Source organism: Protopterus annectens, chromosome 13.part0, assembly GCF_019279795.1.
Source record: "Protopterus annectens isolate FY-2018-M chromosome 13.part0, PAN1.0, whole genome shotgun sequence".
Lineage (NCBI taxonomy): Eukaryota > Metazoa > Chordata > Ceratodontiformes > Protopteridae > Protopterus > Protopterus annectens.
In genome coordinates this window covers 378,125,738-378,137,002 of record NC_056747.1, presented here as the reverse complement: position 1 = coordinate 378,137,002, position 11,265 = coordinate 378,125,738, and the positions used below count along the sequence as shown (strand labels likewise).

The 11,265-nt window shown below is 38.2% G+C and overlaps 1 protein-coding gene across 3 annotated transcripts in view; it reads right to left on the bottom strand.

The window, feature by feature from the left end:
• Positions 1-11,265, bottom strand: part of REEP6 (receptor accessory protein 6) — a 1,065,881-nt gene that overhangs the window by 213,149 nt on the left and 841,467 nt on the right. The window lies entirely within an intron of this gene.

Here is an 11,265-nt window from a genome sequence, read left to right as displayed (position 1 = left end):
GTGAAGTAAGGGATCTTAGTAACCATTGTTATCCAGACCAGCCCTTGATTTACCAAGCAGAACTTTTAAATTTAACTTTCTAGTATATCTCTAAATCTGTAATAGTCTAAATCAAACTATCCCTCCATGATGGCACAAAAGAGAAACCTTTCATTAGTAAATGAAGCTTAGTACCAGTCAGAACACATGAAGATAAATTATAATGTTTAAAATTAAAATAAATTATAATCTTTAAAATTAAAATAAATTACTAATAAATTAACATGAACACGAGAATGGATCTCTGCTGCTGCTTCTCTTTTACAAATTGCCGTTTTTGTTTCAGCAGAGAATTCACAACTTATATTTCCATGTTTGCACTTCCACAGTCTGTTACCGCCTTTGAAAAACACCAACTGGTTGCTTCTCACTGGTTACTTCTAGTTGAGGTGCCTGACTGAAAACTGTGTTATTCTGTCTAATCAACAGATTCCCATGTACATTCTGTAATTTGGCTAATCTCTGAGATCTTCTATGCAGCTGGCAATCTGCCAGACTTTTCAGTCCTAAAAAAGTTGCCACCCTTCATCCAATGAGATGATGCTGCACTGTCACTTTGCCTTCCTGAGATTTTGACTTCAGTTTCAATTTACTTAGTTTGTGTTTCCTAATCTTTAAAATCTGAATTTTTTTGCTTCTTTTGTAATTTTTGCTGAATGAATTCTTTCATAACTTTATTGAGAATAAAATTCAACTCAGTTTTTACTTGCACTTCATCTACTGATAATCTTAAATACTTTCATTTTATGTTGATAACATACAATTGGAATACTGAATACCATTAGGCCTTCGGTGAAAAGAAGCCCTCTTGGAACATTTCTATTTTGATGACAATCTTGATAAAAAAACAGCATGTCCCACTGGGGATATCTTATCTGGATTAAACTAGTTTTTTACAACATTAAATAATGCAGCATAAACCAAAATGACTATCAATACTCCTCCTGGGATGTCCATTTCTCATGCAATAGTCAAAATAGTACCAAAGGGCTGCACTGGCATTGTTAATACACCCTCACATATACAATTAACTATAACAGAGACACAACAGTACTTTCAACTTGCTGTATTATGTGTTGAAGAAGCAGTGTCTTCTTGCAGATTCAATGCTGAAAGTGTGTTATGCAGGGCAATATTTTCTGAGATCCTCCATTCCTCTCCCACTAAACTAGAGACATCTGAAAACATACATTAGATATACATACACAGACATATTTTGATTTGTACACTACTTGCAGGAAACAATCAGAATGACTAAGACTAATTACATATATAGGCTGGACAAATCATATAACAATACAAACACACTGAAATATATAACACAATATACGCAACTGCTGTAACAGTCATTTTTGGAAGAAAAATTATTAAAAGGAATACAAAAATAGTTTTGGCTCTTGAGACCTCTTAAAATTCTTAAAATTTAGTGTTTTCAGTATAATTATCTGTTTAAAAAACAGATTGGGTTTATATTATCAAAAGTAAAGGAGCAGCTGCATAATTTTAATATTCTTTTATATTTCAATAAATATAAAACATTACTCTAGCCTTAATTCACTCCTAACTTCAATCGACACACTCTCTCTCTACTACTTCAAGATATTTTTATTACAATTACAGGACATGACCCATCAATAGTCACACTTTCATTTTGTTTTGCACGGTCTAATAGCTTTTATGGAATGTAGACAGCAATAATCTGAAATATGTACAAGCCCATCAGAGCACATAAAATATGTATATTTTGCTGTAATACATAAGCATGACAGAAAATATTACTTTTTCCTTGAAACTTAAAGGCATGCTATTTCTCATTTCATAAAAACAAAAAGTAGTATGCTTCAGATAAACAGCGTTTGAAAAAATGAAACATATACATTGTTTGGGAAATAAATGGCAAAACAGAGCACTCAAACAGCTACTGGTAGTATCTAGCAATAAAGGATGGTTTATTTCAGCTTGCACCTGTCACCCTTAGGCTTTCGAATACTGGCCAAGGCTCTTGCCACCCCCCCCCCCTTGTGCCTTTTTTAGGCAAGGCTAAAAAGACAAACCCACTGCCGTAAATAGCACAAGTAACAAAAAAATGAGAGCAATGCCACTCAATGCCAGAAGTCTAAACTTCAAAATGCACGCACTTAAAGCACTCCTCAGTATGGAGAAAATAGATATATGCTCAGTAACAGAAACCCGGTTTAAAGCTCTAGACAGCACCCCAGCACTTCCAGGCTACAACTCATACCATACATTTCGGCCACAGAATCCAGACCGAAATACAAAAGGTGGGGGCCTATCCATATTTATCAAGGATACCCACACCTCCAGGTTAGTGGCACAGCACGATGCTTCAGGGATCATCCACGTGCAACTAACTACAAGCAAAACTGCAATTCAAATTGCAGCTTGCTACAGATCACCCACCATGTCCCAGGACCCCCATTCCACATTTCTGGAAACACTGGGGAACATAAAGGTCCTACCAAACACCATAATATTGTTGATTTCAATTACCCAAACATTAAATGGGAGAACTACTCAAGTACTAACTCCCTTGTCCAAAATTTCCTAGAATTTATAAACTCAAATGCCCTGGATCAACTGGTCAACACTCCCACCACAGGTGACAACATACTGGACCTGGTCATCACCAACATAGGCGACCGGTGTTCCACACCAGAGGTCAACCCCTCGTTGGTTAGATCTGACCATAAAAAATCACTTTGGATATCCACATTCCGCCCCACCCCCGGACAAGGAAACCACTGTGAAAAACTTTTCAGAAGCAAACTTCACGTTAAAGACCGAGGTAAAAAGTTTCAAAGCCCCCATGCTAAAAGATAATGCTGTCCAAGCTGCAAAATCCTTTACTAATGCATTCTACGGGCACCTACAAGAATGCATGGAATGTGCTATCCCAAGCAAAACCAAGACTCACTCCTCCAAGAAAAGAAAACCAGTAAGGTGGACCCCTGCCATAAACAAGCTATACAATAGAAGGAGGAAACTTGTACAGAAAAGAGTAAAATCCCAAGAAGGGAAGACATCCCTTATCACTATCAGCAAGAAACTACGATCCCTCACAAAATCATCCACGGAGAGCTTCGAAAGAAAAATTGCCAAGGACTCCAAAGATAACCACAAGGCATTCTTTAGCTATGTCAAGAATGTAAGTGGCAATGCTCAGATCTGCTCGGAGTTTGTGCAGAATGGCACAAAATACACTGAACCGACCAACAGTGTCAACATCCTGGCAGACAGGTTCAGTGCAAACTTCACCCCCAAAAGGGCCCATAACCATACCAGAAGAATGTAGAGCCCCTGAAATCACAGACAGCTTAAAACAGCCCTCTCCAAAGCCAAAAACACAGCATCAATGGGACCAGACGGAGTCCCAGGCTGCGTCCTACACAAGCTCAAAGATGAACTAACCCCTCAACTAAACACACTGTTCAAACTCAGCCTCTCCACAGGCTACATACCCACAGAGTGGCACACAGCAACGGTTATTCTGCTCCACAAAGGTGGAGCCACAACAGACCCCGGGAACTGTCGCCCTATAAGCCTGACTAGCTTGGTCTGCAAGGCTATGGAGCGCATCATCATAGAACTCATTAACAGAGACACTGGGAACCTCCAAACACTGGACCCTACCCAGTTCGGCTTTGTTAAGGGCAGATCATGCCTCCTAAACCTGGTGGACTTCTTTGAGACAGTTACCAAGGCTATAGATGAGGGAAAGGTGGTACACACAGCCTACCTAGGCCTCGCAAAGGCCTTTGACACCATTCCCCATTCTGGTATTATAGACAAGCTCAACAGCCTGAACATAAACCCCTATGACACAAGATGGGTTGCCAACTGGCTCATGGACAGAACCCTCATGTTGAGATTTGCGGGAGCTAAGTCTGACTCTAAACCAGTTACAAATGGCGTTCCTCAGGGCTCAGTCCTAGGACCCCTCCTGTTCAAAATATACTTCTCAGAGGTACAGGCAAGCACAGGAGGACTCTGGCTGACTAAGTTCACAGACAACTGCAAACTAGGGGCTATAACTGACTCTCCGGCTGACACAGACATCCTCCAAAAGGATCTCACTGAGAAGGATACCTGGTGTCAAAATCATGGCCTCAAGCTAAATGCCAAAAAGTGCATAGTCATCCCCTTTGGAACAAACAAACAAAGTAAACACAAAATACCACATAGGTGGTAGTCCCCTAAATATGGGGATCCAAGTAGATAGTAATCTCTCCCTTGATAATCACATTGCCAAAGTGGTTAGAAAATCCTTCTATGTAGCCCACCTAATCACAAAAGGGTTCACATCCAGATCAAAAGAGGTCATTGTGCCCCTCTACTCATCAGACCCATCATAGAGTACAATGCCCTATTTGGGATGTACCTTACAAGACACCTGCAACAGCTGGAAAGTCCACAGAAGTACCTCACCAAGAGGATCACTGGCCTCAAACAGATGCCCTATACAGCTCGACTGAAGAAACTCCGCTGTACTCTGTTGCATACCGCCTACTCAGAGGTGATCTCTGCCTGACATAAAAGGCCATGTCCAACCCAGAATTGATGGACATGCTCCATCTAAAGAAAACCTTATCCCCTTGAGCCACACGCTCTAGGGATCTAAACCTCACCACAACAATAAATAGGATGTGCTGGAGGGACAGATTCCCGTCCCAGATACTTCCCATGCTTTGGAGCAAGATTCCAATCTACATTAGGCAGAGCTCCTCGCTAACACTCTTCAAGAGAAACCTTGACGAGTGGATGGGAAACAAAAAGTTTACCCCGGGGATCACTTCAGTGGCTCTGCTGGACAGAGGCACAGGGAACTAATCTAAGGGGGCGGTGAAAGCCAACACATTCTGGCTAGGCTTATAAACGCCTTCGATCAGATAGCCTAGTACCTACCTATAAACCTATTTCTAACTACATTAAGTATTACAACAAATTTCTCAGAACTGCATATCATGAGACTAGACTACAAAATGCCCTTAAAGTTGGTGAAAAGTATATGTTTTCTACTTCTGTTTTGTAGGTAAGTACTAGGCAATCGGTCTGCAGACCATTATAAGTCTAGACAATAATCAATTTTCAAATGTTTTCTCCATCTTAATGGAGAGAAAAACTGGACTGATGATCTAATGACTACTCAGCAGGGAAGCAGTTTTTGCCACTCAAAACACATTCTTAATATAAACTGGATATAGTGCAAAATATCAGATTGTGATGGTACAAAATCTACTGATCTAAAGTTTCTCTGTGAAGGCTATTTCTCAGCCATCTTTAAGATTTCATTATGAAGTGTTCAGAGAATAACAGGAAGATCAGCAACTCCCACCCCTGATTCTATCCTTAGGGACTTCAGTGCATTGTCTATATTACATGATCAAAATTTCAAAACTTTGAATCTGATATGGTCAACACCATATAATCGAAGTCTTGAAATGTTGAAAATCTAATAAAACACAACAACCTACAAAAACAAACCATTTAAATGCTATAAGCAGGGGGGCAAGCCCCCCCTGCACCCCCCCGCTACTTAAATATACCAACTCAGAGATAGTACTACAGTGCAGAAAAGGGAAATCTTCCCTTTCCTGTACTGTACGGAGATCTCCATTAAAAGATTTGAAGTTTCAAGACTTTGATCATATGGTGTCGACCATATCAGATTCTACGTTTTGAAACTTTGATCTTCTGATATAGACCCTTCAGTGTGGCACTATACGGAATCTGAATTTTCCACATTAGTTGCTTTGTCATTTAGCGCATAACCTGCTGCTTTGTCATTTAGCAAATTACCTACTGCATGCTAAGCATGGGATAATGACACATGTAGGGCATTATTATGATTAACATGTGCAGAAGTTTATCACAACTCTATCACTTTTGAGATTTTATTATGAAATTTTCACACACCCAAGAATGCAATAATAAACCCAAGCTTCCAGTGAAACACACCTCTGAGCTTGACCTTACAGCTATAATGGGGACCTGTCAAGAAATCAACTGTAGTCTCAGCGATTGCCATTTCAGTGAAACTGTTTTGCCAAAAGCACTTTTCCTGACAGTAGAAAATCCCCTTTTCTTAACTGTCACATGACCTCACAGTAGGCATATTTAAGTTCAAGGGTGTGGAAAGTGCAAGGAAGCCCCCCCCCCCCAAAAAAAAAAAAAACAATTTACTCAGATTTTCACTAAAAGTGCTTTTGGTTAATAATTTTTGGAGTCAGGATAAAAGGTGTTGATCTAGTAATATGATTCTGCTATAACCACTTGAAACCATGGTATTGTAGCCATAGCAGGGTACAACTGAAAAAATGTCTGGTGAAATACAAACAGATTTTTACTTCTGAATAAATAACTCTGTAGAGAAGTATTCTAGACCATTACTGACTAATGTATACTGAACATTCTGTCATAACAGTACTCTCGACATAAACCAGGTATAGTGCAAAATGACAGAATGTAACAGTGAAGACCTCCAGATAGGCTGATGCAATGCCCATCTGTAAAGGGACACAACTTGTTCCTCCTTTGAGATTTCATTATGAAACTTTCAGACAGTAACAAAAAAGATGACCAATAAAAAAAAAACGTAAGATTTAATGGCAACTCAGTAGAGAAGTACTTTACGTCATAGAGCAAAAGAACAGAGGATAATGCAAAAGGTCAGACTATGGCAATGATGGCATATGTACTAAAGCCTCTGTTGCCTATTTATGACTGTGATCAGCTGCAAAATGCAAGACTTTTACTTGTCTTTCAGCAATTTCAGTGCAATTCAGTACAGAGTTTTAGACGATCACCTTTGCCGAATGAAATTATGGCCTTGTTCATGACATTTTATATGTGAAAATAGTTTTATAGTAAAATATATAGGATTTTTACTTTTGGTATAATATGAATTTAGTACAGATATATTATGGAAATTGGTTTTATCTGGCCTTTCATGCAAAGGTCAAACAGCCCCAAGGCAGAAGCGAAGTATACTGCCAGACTGTGACAACCACAGCCTTCTGAGACATTGGGTTTACTGGCTGTACAAGGGACCAGACCTCAGTTCTCCAAAGCTTGTTCAGAATAAAAGAAATTGAGAGAATTCTAGTAAGACACTTGGGTATAGAGCACACTCAAGAATGCCATTATATCTCCAAGAGCACATCCTGGTTTATGCAGCACATATTTCATTTGCAAATATACAGAATGCAGACTACTGTACTCGGTAAAACTACTATAATTTCAGTTGGTAAAATAAGAAATTATTTTTTTATTTCAAGTTTAATAAGAAATATTCTGGCTATTAGTTTCAACTAGCTGTGCAAGTAATGATCACAATAGCCCCCCATACCTCTCAACCTCTAAATGCAAGAAATCTGGGCAAAGCTAAAATAATGTGTGTGGGGGGGACAAAGGCCCAAAATCTGGGACATTTTTTTTTTAAATGATACTCTAATAAACCCAGAAAGTTACTAGAATAATTTGTTTTTGTGTTGTAATGTACTTACTGATGGATATGAAGTCTAAAAAAACTCAAATGATATTTTTTTTACTTACGTCCTCTGTAATCAGGCAGGAAAACCATAAATATTATGTGGAATAGACCAAAAATATGAGGCAAAAATCAGGACACACTGTAAAATCTGGACAGTTGAGAGGTATAAACTGGATATAAGGTCAGACATAAGCTTCTGGGATGCTGGATATGTTAGTTATATTTAAGGGGCCACATGTCAGTTCCCCTAAAGTAGTTCACAATAAAAAAAATCAGGGACTTCTAATAACATACTTGGTTACAAAACACACACACACCATATGCCAGTGGAAGGTGCCTGTTTGAAGAGGGTACTCCTCCTCTGACTGTGAAGGTGTCACAAATATAATGGCCACATTGCTCTTTGACAGCTACTGTCCATCCCGCAAACCATATCACTAATCATTCAGAAGTTATCCCAAAACTGTTCAACTGTTTTCATGCATCACCTACCTCCCCAAAAGGATACTCACGTTCCATATACTTCTAATGTCTCACTGAGGAAAAAAAACATAACGGTCACAATAACATATTTCACCTTGCTGCTGTTAGACATATGCACACCTTGCCCAAAAAGCAATATCATTGGATGGTGCAATGATCCTATACTTTCACATGCAACATGCCTCCTCACCCCTATCCAAACAAATCCATCTTATGTGTACACCTCTAAGTTTCATTGTGAGTAATGTGAAAGATAATGATCACAGTAATTTATTTCAACCTGTTGCTTGCTGACAAGTATGACACGTATACATGTCCTGTGGACATTTCTGATGTGCACTTGTGAAGAATGTGAAAAGCATTTTAGCTTTGGTAATCAATTTTAATGCATGCAGAGACACACTGTCCTTCAGCTAGCCAGATTATATACACCTTCCCATTCTTTCACATATGGCAAAACAAAGAAGTAACTGGAACCACGAGCAGGGATAAAAACAGTTGTCACTGCAGTGATACTGTTGCCTTACTTATGTCTTCACACACAGCTTACCTCCCTAAAGACGTTTGTCCATCATCTCTTCTTCTCTTATGATGCTAGGTTGTAATGAACACAAAATAGAAAAGATCAATGTATTTCAACTTGCATCTCTCATACATGATGTACTATCTCCACCACCCACCAAGCCACATCAATGATCATTTTATTGCAATCACCTTAAGTGTCCTTAGCTTTAATTCACAGAAGGCACCCCGCCCAAACAACCAGCCACTTTTGGCAATCACTAGCTATCTGTAATCAACAAGTGTAGTAAAATAGTCACACTAATGTTTTTCTGCTTGCTACTATAACTCACCCCACTTCCACATTGACTACCATAAAATTAAATGAAAGAAAAAAGTACAAGTGCATCGTGCTGGGAGCAGTGTAAATTGCTATTTTAATACCTGCAGCTGTGCCTGGCTTCTTGCCAGAAAAAAAATGAAACAAATTATCACAGTAATGTATTTCAACAGGTAGCTTTCAGACATTATCTTCTGTCCTGACATCCCACCAAGTCATAGTAATGGTTGCTTTTTTGTGATCAAATAAAACTTCCTTTGCTCTCTAATTCACTGCACTCCTAAACTGACAGCCACTTCTGGCTATCACCTACAAGACATAACTACCAAAACTGCTGAAAACATACAGAGTAAATTATATCAGATTGCTGTTACAGGACACCCTACCTATACATAAATTGCAGTAAAGTTATATAATAAAAAAGTATGGCTACTGTGTTATGGCCAGTGTCTACTGTTACCACTGCCTACAGATCTGGTCTCCTGTCATAAATTAAAACAACAACTGGAAGAGTAAATTCCAAAAAATCTGAGCATCTGTAGCTCCCACTAATCTCTAATCATATAACAGATTGCAGGAAAGCACAAAGGCTGCCTGTCACATCCTGTTACGATGTTCATAGTGCACAGGTAAAAAAAGTCATGCTAATAAGTAGCATGAACTCTCACTTCTAGGTTAAATTTCCCACTGGATTTAATGAGAAGCTGATGGGTAATTATTTAGCTAGTGCAATTGCTATCCTACCCAATTATTTATCTCACTGATGTGCTGAGAAAGAAAGTTTTCCCCCTTATTTTAAAACTGGCTTCAGACCACTTTTAAAATATGATAAAAGGATACACTAGATGTGAGAATGCCATACCTGCAGAAGTGCTACAATGCTGCATCACAGATTAAGACATTAATATCATAAATGGTTCATAAATTCTATTTCTCAACTTTCCTTTTCAGTGTAAAAATAAACATTTTTGCCTCATAACCAACAAACTCTGAGCTGCATGTAAATGCACTTGGAGGTCTATAAGCCATGCCTGTATTAATGCAAAAGTAGTTAGAACTGTCAACTAAAAATCTACACGTAATGCATAAAACAAATTGACAGCCCCTTGTCTTTCATTATTTGCTGCCTTATCCTTTGTCTGCTTAAAAACATGAGGATTTAGTCACTCATTAATAAACGGTGACTGCTTTCATACTTTATCAAACACTTCTTGATTTGCCATTAAAGTTCTACAGTCATTGGAGACATCCACTTCATTACCCTGCAATCAGCAGTACAAATCAAAGAAATGTTACCTGTCCACTGAACAGCTGCACTGCTGCTGCTTCTCACTGCAAAGTCCCAAAAGCTACTGTGACATTGTTTACAAACTTCCCTGGATAACCGACAAAAATAAATCTTTTATAGAAATCAAACAGAAACTGCCCTTACTGGGATCAGATGTGAAGCTAGCAAGTCTCTCATACACATTGTCCTTTTTAGTAATATTTTTTTTAATGCAAGGACGCATGGTACCAAAATGCAAAACAGAAGTACTACTACAATTCTTATAACTTACACAAGGATTTAACATAATCCCACTGTCATTCTTATAAAGTACAGTATCCAAAAGTTATATGTTCGAAACTAAAATTATTACTAAATTCCAAAAACGTGCTGATACTCCTAATGTAATCAAAAAAAGTTAGTATGCTCTTCCACATTGCCCTCCCACACTAGAAAAGTATTGTCAATGAATCAAAATAAATATACAACTCCCTGCTAATGCAAAATCATCTCCTCCCAATCAATGTTAGCATGTGATAAACCAAAAGGCAACACAACAATAAACTCCACTGCTATGAAATACACTTTGAGAAAACATCAATTCATTCACTTTTGATACTGGAACTTCTTCAGAAAAACACACTGAATCCGTTACCACCTACAAATGGACAAATGAATCATGTAACTAACAATGACCAATTAAGTGCTTTGTAAACTTCTTAAAGCTGAAACAATCTTTAAAAATACAAAGCATTTAATTGATCATCGTTTCCGCTTTGTTTTTTTATGATGAAGTTTCTGTATTAAAAATGAATAAAAGCATTAAAAAAAAACAGTGTTTTGTGTCCCCACAAAGGTTATATATCTTAGCATATGATCAATACAGTCAACAACAAATCTAACTTCACATAAATTGTATCGACCATCCATTCTCAATATGCTTGCTACCCTCTCTAAACCAGCTTCACGGGGTATAACTAGTTTTTACCTTACGTATACTAGTATCCATTTCTTCCTCAAATGTTGCTAGCTTAAGCTTATCCACTATGATGTCTACATATTGAAAATAATGTCTGACTCTTTCTCACAGTGGTCTATGAGTAACTTAATGTACAATTCCACCTC